General features: G+C 38.7%; 2 long non-coding RNA genes across 2 annotated transcripts in view; one reads left to right on the top strand and one right to left on the bottom strand.

The window, feature by feature from the left end:
* Nucleotides 1-12,872, bottom strand: part of LOC107834940 (uncharacterized) — a 21,707-nt gene extending 8,835 nt beyond the window's left edge. The window contains exon 1 of the long non-coding RNA XR_001660776.1: nucleotides 12,822-12,872. This is a non-coding gene — a long non-coding RNA (uncharacterized LOC107834940). The remainder of the gene's footprint in view (nucleotides 1-12,821) is intronic.
* LOC103131865 (uncharacterized) overlaps nucleotides 1-12,879 on the top strand; it is a 28,340-nt gene that overhangs the window by 3,955 nt on the left and 11,506 nt on the right. The window contains exons 2-3 of the long non-coding RNA XR_475451.2: nucleotides 11,237-11,348; nucleotides 12,035-12,172. This is a non-coding gene — a long non-coding RNA (uncharacterized LOC103131865). The remainder of the gene's footprint in view (nucleotides 1-11,236; nucleotides 11,349-12,034; nucleotides 12,173-12,879) is intronic.

Below are 12,879 nucleotides of genomic sequence, written 5' to 3'. Positions count from 1 at the left end.
CTAATACCTCATCCCTGGATTCCTCTTTTATCTTAATTTTCTTAGACTGCAAAAATATGACGCACAATGATGAATGAGTCCTAACAGCCTCACAATATCAAAGTCTTTTTGGCATACTGAGCTTAATTAAAACCAGTGGTGGGATGAACTTAAGCATAATTTTCATTTATCTGTACTTAAGTAGATTTAATCATGGATACTTTCTACTTTTACTCCACTACATTTCTACAAAACTGTCGCGTTACTTCCGAGCTCTTTTCTGTTTAGGCTTTTTTTTTTTTTCCATTAAAATGTGAGGCTCAGGGACTTAACATGGCACTGTAAAATTCAAGCAATAACGTGACTTATGTGTCTGTTGTAACCCATTGCCTCCCCTTCTCACTTGCACGCGGCGCTCCAAGTCATGCGCAGTAGTTTTCTCTGAGCGGGAGAAGATGTCTGTCTAATCGTCAGTAATAGAATGCCGCTACATAAATCATAAGATTTGGCAACATGTAAAATCAGCAGCGCTTCATCCAACTTTTAGCATTAAGTGGAAAGGAAGCTTAAAGAAAGCTCTGTGGACGTGATGCTACCAAAGCTAGCTGTATAGAGACACATATGTTGCATCTGTGATGAAAACATTTTGTCACTAATGCGCTAAATTATTGTGTGGAGGTGTTGACTGAGGTGTCGCATATATGGGACAACGCTGTGACCAAAGTGCAATATAGTGATATGACATTCAGGAACGACCCAATTCTTCTGGACGGATCGTTACTAAGGTTGATGGGACTGAAGCCTCACTGAGAGCCGTTCTTTGTTCTTGTGATGCTCTGTGTACACTGCAGTAGCTATTATTTTATTTCATTAAAATATGTATAGATTTATTTAATTGGCGAATAAATAAAACAAGAACGTAAGAACACAGAGCATGCTCATTGCTCTTTAATTGTTTTCGTCACCTGTCATGGTGGCAGACATGGAGGGAGGGTGAGAACAGTCACAGTGCTCCTTCTGCTTGGTTACTTCTTGCTTATTGCGCCTTGGACAGTGTTCATTGTGGAGCGTTTACTATTAGGGCATTGTCTTAATTGCTATGTTTAATGGTGCAGACAGTTGTGGTTTCTGACATTGGCAATATGGGCAATCGCCCAGGGCGTTATGTTTTTAGGGACGTCAGGAGACCTCTGTGGATTGTGGCACAGAGATGGAAACAAAGCAGAATGAAGAAGAGTTTGAATTGATACTGGTTACATTTATTTCAATTCTAAGTATTTAATATCTAGGTGTTTTATAGGAATGCAGATCTTTCAGATCAATTTGAAAAGCAATTTTAATTTTTTGTGTCGCTGGTCTTGGTCTTGACTTGGTCTCGGTGGTCTTGACTACAAAACTGCTACGTGGCTCCTTGGTTGCATGCCTCCCCCACCCACCCTCTTTTCCATCCCCTTTCTGTTGGATTTCTTTCAAAATAAAAGCCACTAGTGGCAAAAAAAAAAGTGAAGTTCATGTTAGGACAGGAGACAAAATGTTTCCATCCCTGATGCATAGAATCAAATATCTAAGTCCAAGCTATGTTACAGAGAGTAAACACAATGAAAACAGGCTTTATCTGTGACATTGTTCATTAAAATGGCACATTTCTGATGTATTAAAATTAAATACAATAGGTACACTTAATTAGGTATTGTATTCAGCAAGTACTTTTACTTTTAATACTTAAGTATTTTTAAAAGCTAGNGCTAGCTGTATAGAGACACATATGTTGCATCTGTGATGAAAACATTTTGTCACTAATGCGCTAAATTATTGTGTGGAGGTGTTGACTGAGGTGTCGCATATATGGGACAATGCTGTGACCAAAGTGCAATATAGTGATATGACATTCAGGAACGACCCGATTCTTCTGGACGGATCTTTACTAAGGTTGATGGGACTGAAGCCTCACTGAGAGCCGTTCTTTGTTCTTGTGATGCTCGGTGTGCACTGCAGTAGCTATTATTTTATTTCATTAAAATATGTAAAGATTTATTTAATTGGCAAATAAATAAAACAAGAACGTAAGAACACAGAGCATGCTCATTGCTCTTTAATTGTTTTCGTCACCTGTCATGGTGGCAGACATGGAGGGAGGGTGAGAACAGTCACAGTGCTCCTTCTGCTTGGTTACTTCTTTCTTATTGCGCCTTGGACAGCATTCATCGTGGAGCATTTACTATTAGGGCATTGTCTTAATTGCTATGTTTAATGGTGCAGACAGTTGTGGTTTCTGACATTGGCAATATGGGCAATCGTCCAGGGCGTTATGTTTTTAGGGACGTCAGGAGACCTCTGGATTGTGGCACAGAGATGGAAACAAAGCAGAATGAAGAAGAGTTTGAATTGATACTGGTTACATTTATTTCAATTCTAAGTATTTAATATCTAGGTGTTTTATAGGAATGCGGATCTTTCAGATCAATTTGAAAAGCAATTTTAACTTTTTGTGTCACATAGCACGTGGTGCTGGTCTTGGTCTTGACTTAGTCTCGGTGGGCTTGACTACAAAACTGCTACGTGGCTCCTTGGTTGCATGCCTCCCCCACCCACCCTCTTTTCCATCCCCTTTCTGTTGGATTTCTTTCAAAATAAATGCCACTAGTGGCAAAAAAAAGTGAAGTTCATGTTAGGACAGGAGACAAAATGTTTTCATCCCTGATGCATAGAATCAAATATCTAAGTCCAAGCTATGTTACAGAGAGTAAACACAATGAAAACAGGCTTTATCTGTGACATTGTTCATTAAAATGGCACATTTCTGATGTATTAAAATTAAATACAATGGGTACACTTAATTAGGTATTGTATTCAGCAAGTACTTTTACTTTTAATACTTAAGTATTTTTAAAAGCCAGCACTTTTTTACTTTTACTCCAATAAAAATGTTAATTTGGTACTTTTATTTTTACTAGGGTACATTTTTGTCTGTGTATTTGTACTTTTACTTAAATACATTTTCTGAGAACTTTCTCCAACACTGGCTAGAACCAGGTTAAATTTATGAAGAAAACTATAAGTCGCATCAAACTGTTGGAGTTCATTCGTTTTTGTCTCTGTGCTCCACCAGGTTCGTTAACCAGTTTCAGGATTCGACCAGAACCTGTCAGTGTAAATTACCTTGAGAAATAATGAGATTTGGTTATATAAAAACAGGCTTTAATGCCAAAAAAATGATCAAATGTTACAAGCCATAGATGTCATATAAATGGAACAGATACAGAGTTACATTCACCGTCCAGCGCTGGGCCACACTCGGCTCACCTTATGGATGGAACCAGGTGAGGCAAAGACTGTAGTGCAAGTTTAGCTTTTTATTCTTCTCTGCAATCTGTACTCTCCCTTAAGGGTAGTCTAATCAGTTTCAGTCTGTCTACATATGATTGGTGGCAGTCACACATAAACATGGTCATGCAAACTGCAGCGTGTGCATGTAAGCAGATAAGAGGATAACAGAGATAGAGGAAACACAGAATCCATAGCAAAACAGCTCCTCCATGCAGTTACAGCATAAAGGTCAATGACTGCTGTAATAATAATCATAAAAATCACAATAAAATTGATAAAGTAACTATTTGTGAAACCAACGTATGTTTGTTTATATGTGTACTGCACTGTTTATAATTAGCATTTTGAAGCAAACTTACCACCAGCTATTAACACGTTAGCAACCTTTGTCCCTTCAGTCTCCTTTCGTGACCCACATTTCATTTCCATCCAGTACTTGTCCAGTTGTCATCTAACTCGAAGTAGGAAGTCACCAGCTTGAATTTACCAAAACTAACTATTATTGATGCTCTCTTTACTTTTAAGGCAATATTGTTTAAGTAAAAATGGCGAATTTGAACAGCATCTCCTCCCGTCCCCGGCTTCATAGCTGTTCTTCTTTTTATGGCGCCATTCAAAAAAACTGAAAGTGTGCATTACTGCCACCATCTGGTCTGGAGTGTGAACTGGAGCTAATGTCATTCACTAATAGATAGATCTTAAATTTAACTTTTTTTGTACACAGTTGTATAAAAAATATATATACATCTGAAAATGGATTGGGTAAAGACAGCTTCCATGTTTTAGTTCAAAACTGAAAACAACAGATCATTTTTGGAGAGATGTAAAACTGAAGATACCTGCCACATTTAGTGTTGAGGACAAATATTGTTTTTATTGTAGAGCCTCTGTCACTAAACTGTCAATGTTTTGAGGCATGAACACATTATTTACTTTGTTAAACAACATTACATCATGTTACACTAGAAGGATTAATGTTTTTATTCTTTGCCTTTTTAACAAAATAGTAAAAAATAATTGGGGGGGTCGCTGCTGAGCACCGGCTATGTAGGACACATGCTTTGCTGGAGCTCCGAAGGGATATGTGTTTTGATGTACATTTTTGCACCTCCTTACACACTTTTTTTGAACAAACTAGTAGTCACTAGTGAATGAAAATGCATATCTGATGTGCAACTTGTAAGTACCGGAGTCAAACATGAGGAAAAACAACAAGGCTACTTGCAGCAAGACTGACCACGAGGCTCCTGCTGAACCAGATGCTAATAGCATACTGCTAACCAAGATGCAGGAGATGCTGAATGACTCGCGCACTGATCTCAACAGATTTGAGCCGCTGTGACACCGCTAGAAGCTAACATTGCCTCGTTTGGGACTGCTATTCATGATTTGGAGCGGGCTGCTAGCGATCAGGATGGGAGGTTAGCTGCCTTGGAGGTCTCAGTGAACTTGGTAAATGTATTTAGTGGACACGTTGTCCAAGAAATGTGAAGACTTGGATGGTCGCTCCAGACTAAACAACATCCGCCTTGTGGGTGTACTGGAGGGATCCGAAGGTCAACAGCCAACAAAGTTTGTATCAGCGTTGCTTCAGGATCTACTCGGCCTTGATGCTAAGCCTGCCCTTGACCGGGTTCATTGCACATTGTGGGCCAAGCCAGCAGAGGGGGACCCACCGCGCCCGTTCGTTGTCTGTGTCACCCTGTTTCAAGAACAGAATGAAATTCTATGGATATCATGAGGGCTCGTGAGTCGTCTCCCTTACTCTATGAAGGAAAATGTGTGTTCATTTTCCCCGATTATTCAACCCCAGTTGCTAAAAAACGTGCATTGTTTACTAAAGTGAAGAAGGAACTCCACTCTTGCCCCGGAATCAAGTTTGGTCTTCTTTTCCCTGCAATATTATGGATCATTCTTCCTAATGGGCAAATTTGCAAATTCAAGGACTCAGTCCTTGCTTCAGACTTTGTTGAGAAGAACATTAAAAATGTAGTTGATCTGGCCACAGTTTAAATCGGGAGGTGCTGATGTGGTAGCTTCACCGCATCAATCTTGAGAGACCTATTGTCATCTCTGGACTCAATGAGGCAGTTAAGGCCCTACAGGGGGGAACTGCCCAGGCCCTGATGGGTACCCTTGTGAGTTTTATAGAATATTTTGGGACAAGCTTTTCTACTTATACAATATCAATGAATGGTATACAATTAATCTTTGACCTCTGGGCACCTACCTCAGACCCTTAATCAGGCAGTTATTACTTTACTTGCTAAAAAAAGGCAAAGACCCTCAACTCTGTTGTATCACCTGATATGTTTACTTAATGTTAACTTTAAATTGCCAGCAAAAACAATAGTACTAAGACTAGAAACAGTGCTTCCCACTGTGGTGGGAATAGATCAGATCGGCTTTGTACAAAATAGGAACTCCTTTTCCAATCTAAGACGACTCTTTAATCTTTAATGTCTGTCGGTACTCAAGAAGTTACAATATCTTTGGAAGGCGAAAAGGCCTTTGACAGAGTCGAGTCGAGTAGCCAAATTTCTTATGCTACTCGATTGGCTTTGGGTAGAATATTCTATCTTGAATTATTCTTTATTCTGACCCATATGCATTGATTAGGACAGCTTTTCTCAATGGGAAGCACCCCCAGGGGGCACTTGGAGGACAGCAGGGGGCGCTGGCAGAAATTTTTACAGAAGGGGGGCACTGGGATTCCTCTGGGGGGCGTTTGCTCAAAGGTAAACTTTACACCTTAAATGCAGAACAATCCCAGTTTAGACTTTGAGCAACTTGCTAAAACTGTAATGTGTAACATTAAATCATGCTTGGCTGCAACTGTATCAATGGTAGCTCTTCTTCTCTTCAGTGTGTCTTAGCTTCTTGGCGCAGCTCCGCTCCTGCTACTGGTAGCTTCACCGCATCAGGTCAGTGTTACACCGGCTGATGACGTTGCTGAGATTCACTTTGTCTGGTGTCTGATTTTCAACTATTTTATGTTTTAATGATGATTTCTGTACATATGATTTGTCAGTGTTGTGATCATGTCAAAGCAGCAACTTATATCAAAAAGTGTTTTAATGTTCGTCTGAATGCTGCACATTTTCATGGAAGGACAACAGAACATCGCTCTAATAAACATGTAATTACTAAAATCACGATACCTCCACTGTGTATCCCTCAGAAAATTGAACCCATTTAAATAATCATAATAAGAAGTCCTTCCATGGGTGATCCCACGACAGACAGTGTTCATTTTGTAGAGTTAATATCGGTGCTGTAAGTGGTTTGGTATGAAACGGTAGTAGCACTTTTGAATTTCAATCATCAGAATATATCGGGATTTTTTTTTTTCAGTTGTTTTAAAAAGCTTACATGAATCTGCTTGTTTCCATCAATATGCTTCCCAACTGCTCCACACCAGAGAGGGGTAAAAAACAAAACAAAAAGAAAAACCATGCGAAACAGGAGAACTGGGACATAGAACAGAGCGACAAACTAGATGTGAATCAGGGTATAAAAACAGAGAAACCAACGCTGACCAGTGAAAAATCAATATGAGTGTCAAATCAGGTGAAACGCATGATGATTAAGCGGCGCAGCAGGTGATGAGTGAAGATTACTGATGGTGAGCGTCAATAAAAACGACAAACTAAATCTAGCAACAGCAAAGAAACTAAAGAGAACATAACAATAAACCAACAGAGGACAAAACTAATCAAAGAAAACTGAATGAAAATGCAGGAAGAACAAAATGCAAGAATAAACTAAGGAACTAAATTAAATACAGAGGAATAAACTTGTATGGTAAGACCTTTCGAGCAATAATTAATACAGAGACTGTATGACAAGAACAAATAGACACTATTTTCAGATAAAAGATTTTTCAGATAAAAGGTAAAATAATATAAAGGTACATTGTATATTATATTGGGATATTTTTTCCACTCTGATTGGCTGCTGATAGGCCTACCAATTTTAAGTTGAATGTCCATTACATTTTTCTTAGACACCTGTAAAAATAATTTCTATTCCCATGGCTTTTTTGGTCTCTGGAAAATAATTTTTGATGATGAATACAAAAACAACCATGAAAATCAAAACATCAACAATAGTGATAGTAATATTAACAGTAAAATAATATTCAGTGCAAGGTAGAATTCAGTTTCTTATATGGGGGGCAGTAAGGGACCTGGATAGTGGATAGGGGGGCGCTGGTCCAGAAAAGGTTGAGAAACACTGGATTGGGACAAATAATACTCAACAGCCCGACAGGCGCCGCCTTTTTTCAGCAGGAACAGGGAAGATGGTTAAAATTGATGGGAAGATGGATGGAGCCAAATACAGAACCATTATGGAAGAAAACCTGTTGCAGTCTGCAAAAGACCTGAGACTGGGATGGAGATTTATCTTCCAATAAGACAATGATCCCAAACATAAGGCAAAATCTACAATGGAGAGGTTCCCAAATAAACGTATCCAGGTGTAAGAATGGCCAAGTCGAAGTCCAGACCTGAATCCAATCGAGAGCCTGTGGAAAGAGCTGAAAACTGCTGTTCGCAAGGGCTCTCCATCCATCCAAATCCTCTTATTGTACTGGCAGACGATTTTGTTAAATAGTTTTATGTGAAAAATATAGTTTAATTATTGTTATTTTAGAAATCTTAAGCAGTATGACTATCAAAGTTGTTTTATCCAACGCAAAGCTGCAGTACCGCATATGTAGTGGTCAGAGTTTTTTAAAAATCATATCACTCACCAGCAGTCTTGCTATCCTTCTAAAAGATTTTTTGCTTGGTAAAGGATGACTTCAAATTTAAAATGTATAAAAAACAGAAGACGGGTCTGTACGTTTCCTTATGTTTATCTACATTTTGATTATGGGTGGAACCTTTGCTATCTCTACATGATTTGGAAAGATTCTAGAGAAATTATTACATCTCTGCTTTAGGTTAGGTAATGAAACGATGTCAGACTTATATAGTGCTTTTCAGGACCCTCAAACACACATCCACACACATTCACACTCTGATGATGGAAAGCTGCTGGATCGTAGCAACAACTTCAGTCTGACAGAAACTGTCAAACGTTAACCATCCTTCCATTCCTCCATAACTGGCATATTTTTGGACGTTTTGGTGGGTATGGTTACTCCCTGTCCCTTGTGGGCAAACTTGGTAAGTTAACTTGTTTAAAGGTTATTATCTTGCAGTGGTGGGCTTGGATCAATATCCTCTACAGCCAGCCTGGAAATACATCGCTGCTTCCAGACCTGTAGCAGTGCTAGCAGAGGTTTTTTCCCTGCTGCTGGCATGCGAGGCACCTTGGTATCTTTTGTGATGCAAATTTGTTTTGAAACAGAGTAGGTCCTCTCATTAATTTTGGATCTCATGTACCTTGATATTTCTGCAGAAGGCCTCAAACAATGAACAGCTGCACCCTCTGTGCCCCAGGCAGCACATTGTAAAGTAGCATAAGCCATGTGATGGGCAGCAAGTTGCAATTTATGCATTTATTTTTGTTGTAAATGGATTATCTGATTTGTGCAACCTCAGTTTTGAGATCTTTGAGCAAAACTATATCTGCGTTGATTTCTTTCAGGTCTGACATCACATCTGGGGGAACTGCAGGAACATTTTGGTGTCCCCTATGTCTCCTTTCATTATTTGTGTCACTGGACAGAAATGCATGCACACCAGTGGACCTATGTGTTGTGTTCCTCTTCTTATCCTGTCTCTTTATCATTAGGTCAGACAATATTCAGAACTTCAAGGAGCAGCCCATCTGAGGTACTTGGTTTCAAAAAGTAAGGCTGGAGATCACTCTTTATCACACTGAAGGCTTGTGAGAAGAGCATACAAACTCATCAGTTTTTGCCAAAGCTGATGAACTTTGGTAAAAATGAAACATAACAAAAAAACAACAAAACTCATCAGTTTTACCAAAAAAAAGCTGATGAGCTTTTACTGCGATTACCAAAGAAGTTCACACTTCCACCGCCTCCAACTTCGCAGGCATAGGATCAGACACAGCTCCATTTTCTGGCAGAACCCTAGAACCCCTGTTAGCAAGGCTAACATTAAGAAGCAGAGAAGGATTACGGTTCTGTTCCATATTCAATATGAGGTATAAAAACCCTTGTTAGCTTGGATGTTTTCATCACCTCTCTGTCGCACTCTGCTTTCTCATTCCTGCGCTCCGCTGTCTCACTTTCTGTTGTCCGCCATAGTGAGAAAGTATTCACCGCTCCTCCCCAAAGCGCAAGATCCATCGAACTTGGATCAATAACAATCAAGCACTCATGACGGACATTTCCAAGAACAAATCAGACCGTTTTTCAGAAACACAGGAAGAAACGCAAACATTTTTCTGAGTGTGAAATTCATCTAGCACTTATCAGTAAATATGGCAGAATCCATCATAGATGTTTGAACTGAAAATCTGTCACTTCACTTCAAGCACTTGAATGTTAAAATGTACTTGAGGTAAGACCTCAAAGATCATTATAACTACGTGTTATTTTGTGAGTAGACACAACTACTTATTAAAATGTTTGCATCAGACGAAAGGTCGATGGTAGCTACACTTAATCATCTGGGATTGATTTTAATTGTTAAACTGAAACCAAGAATGGCATATCTAAACATATTTGCAATTCTCTGATATGATTTAGTCCCTGCAAACATGACAAAAGTTAAAACATTCAGCATGACACAAATATGGGTGCAGTGCATTGGAGTGAATGCACCAGGTCGTTGTATCTCTACCTGTGTTTACAGAGCTCAAGTTGAGTTGCTGTTATTTCTGTGAGCAGAATTCCAACCCAACACCCAGTACTTCCCGGAGATCTGTTATTAAAATTAATAGACCTAAAATGTTCCAGGATTCAGCAAGAAATTTGCTGAACATTAATGTCCTAAAAGCAGTGGTAAGAGTGCAGCTAACTTTTTAACCAGAACAATCTCTCTGTGTTGTAGCATTGCCATCAAAACAGCCCCGGACAGGTAATTCTGAAGTATTACTGAAGTGTCTGGTATCTGTATGTGACAGCTGTCCCTGCTGTTCTTCTGTTTATCCTTAAAGTTAGTTTACATATTAAGTAGTGAATAGTTTAGATTTAAATTTTTGATGAAAATTATTGTCATTAGCTTGACTCTTTAACTATTTGCAGTGTACACATTTAGTTAACTTTGTCAGTTTGCTATATTTTGGTTATATGCAACAGATTAATTTCTTGTTTTGAGTTACCAGTTTCCTTTGGAGCTGCTGGAGTCACTCAGAAGAGCTCCAGCTGTTTGCTTTTCCTTATATGGCTGGCAAACCTCCTCAGCGGGTCATCCATTTGTTTTCCATGGGGAAGGGACATTTGGTTCTTTAGTTTAATTTGACTATTCCTTTAGTGTTTCTTCTTTTTTCGTAGTTAGTTCAGTTACAATGGTATTTGTTTAATTTAAAAATGACATAGTATTGTTTTGGCCAGTATTTGGTTGCTAATTAAGTTTTTGTGTGTTTAATTACCCCATGTGTGTCTCAGTGGTCTGATCAGCCACTATTTAAGTTCCCCTCATGTCTTGCTTGTGAGGTCAGTTTGTGCTTAAGTTCTTTGTCTCATAACCTGAGTTGCAGTCTGTTACAGTGTGTTGATCTCTGTTTTGGGCCCAATTTACTATTTTTGAACTATTTTTGACATTTTGTAATAAATTAAGAATATTTTTGGAAACCATTCAGTGTCTCTATGGCTGGTCTTTGTAATTCCCTCAAACTTGCAATAACATTTTTAACTTGTGGTGGGGTCTGGCATATGGAGCTAGAAAAAGAGAGACAGAGAGAGAATGATTTTTTTAAAGACCATTCAACATCTTTTGTGTTTGCTTACAAGATAATTCTTCAGAACACTGCCTTTTACTTACTTTTCCTCTTTTCAATGTTGTAGGCTCCATCGGTGTTCTAAATCAGAGACAAAATGGCAGAAGATGGAGGCAGAAGGGATATTAGGACATGGTTTACACTTCTTGCTGCTCTGCAGGTTTCCAGCATTGGAGCAGGTAAGAACAACTGAGCTTACCAAGGAGGGAGTAAGTTAGTTGATGTTATGCACCTGCCTTAGCCAGAAGTGAGAAGTTGAGCAGCTACAACCTTTCCTCTGTTTACATCCCCTAGAATTATGTGCAGTTCTGGATTGGTGTTCAGTGAAACTAGTGTGAAACTAGTGAACATTCTATTGGATACATTTCCTATATGTATCCAATAGAACACAGGTGTCAAACTCCAGTCCTGGAGGGCCTCTGTCCTGCAACTTTTAGATGTGCCTCTGCTGCACCACACCTGAATAGAATAATTGGGTCATTAGCAAGGCTTTGGAGAACTTATCTATACAAGAAGGAGGTAATGAAGCCATTTCATTCCAGTGTTTTGTACCTGTGGCATATCTAAAACTGCAGGACAGCAGAGGACTGGAGTTTGACACCCCTGCAGTAGAATGTTGTACAATATATTTCAAAGGGCATATTTTGAAAATGATTTATTGCCTAGCCTTAGTCTCTACATGATTTTAGCAGGTGGAAAAGTTTTGAAAATATTAGTACTGTCATTTTTCTACATCACAAGAACCTGTGATTTTAACAGGGATGTGTAAACTTTGAGATCCACTGTGAGGAATTGCAACAAATCCCAATGGTAAGTTGTATACAGCTCTAGAAGCCAAATTGTTCCTCTGTTCCCTTTCCTCTAGTATGCCCAGATAAAGAGTTGGGACTTCGACTATGGATGCCAGGACATAGTGAAGACCACCGTGTTACAATTGGTTTTGGACAGAAAATCCTTCTTACAACTTCAGCTACAGTTCACTCAATTGAGATTCTGAATGGAGGTATGCTAGATGAATCCAACCTTGCTTCCTCATTCCTTATAGTGAAATAAATTTGACTTGGTTTTTGTCTGGTAATTTATAAACCTTAAAGCTCATAACTCAAGATTAAATTGGAAACAAAGATAAATACTGAGACTTTTCACACAGGTTCCAGAAAGAATTTCCATCTTTTCAAAAGGATGTAACAATGCAGATGTAGTTCAGGGTAGCACCTGGGTAGAGTGAGGCAAATCAGTCATATCACCAACTGATGAGGTTGACCAGTGATGGGAGAAATATTCCAAAAGCTTTCAGATGTTCATAGACAAATAATGCTTTGCATCTTTATATACAAGCAAAGTCATTAATTAGTAAAACTGTGTGTACAAGACTGTTGGCTAAGTTTTTCTATTCTTTTTTTTTATATTACTGAGGCAGAAATGAAAGTACGTACAAAATAACTATGATGGAGCTTTAAGGTCGAAGGACATGTTAGATTGGCAAGACTGTGAGTGTGATGATGATGATGATGATGATGATGACCAAATGGAAAGAGCAAGAAGACGCCACTATTTTTATGAAAAAAAACAAACAAACAAAAAAAAACTTCTAAATTGACTTACAACCCTTGGAATGCAAACACAAACATTTTGACTTTGTAAAGTATAACTAATGTACTGTTTTTTTTTATTAATGAAACTGTCATTAATAGTAACAACAAATATACA

Source organism: Poecilia formosa, unplaced genomic scaffold (assembly GCF_000485575.1).
Source record: "Poecilia formosa unplaced genomic scaffold, Poecilia_formosa-5.1.2 Scaffold861, whole genome shotgun sequence".
Classification (NCBI taxonomy): Eukaryota; Metazoa; Chordata; class Actinopteri; order Cyprinodontiformes; family Poeciliidae; genus Poecilia; species Poecilia formosa.
The sequence above is the reverse complement of the archived record's forward strand: the minus strand, read 5'-3'. Positions and strand labels throughout refer to the sequence as shown.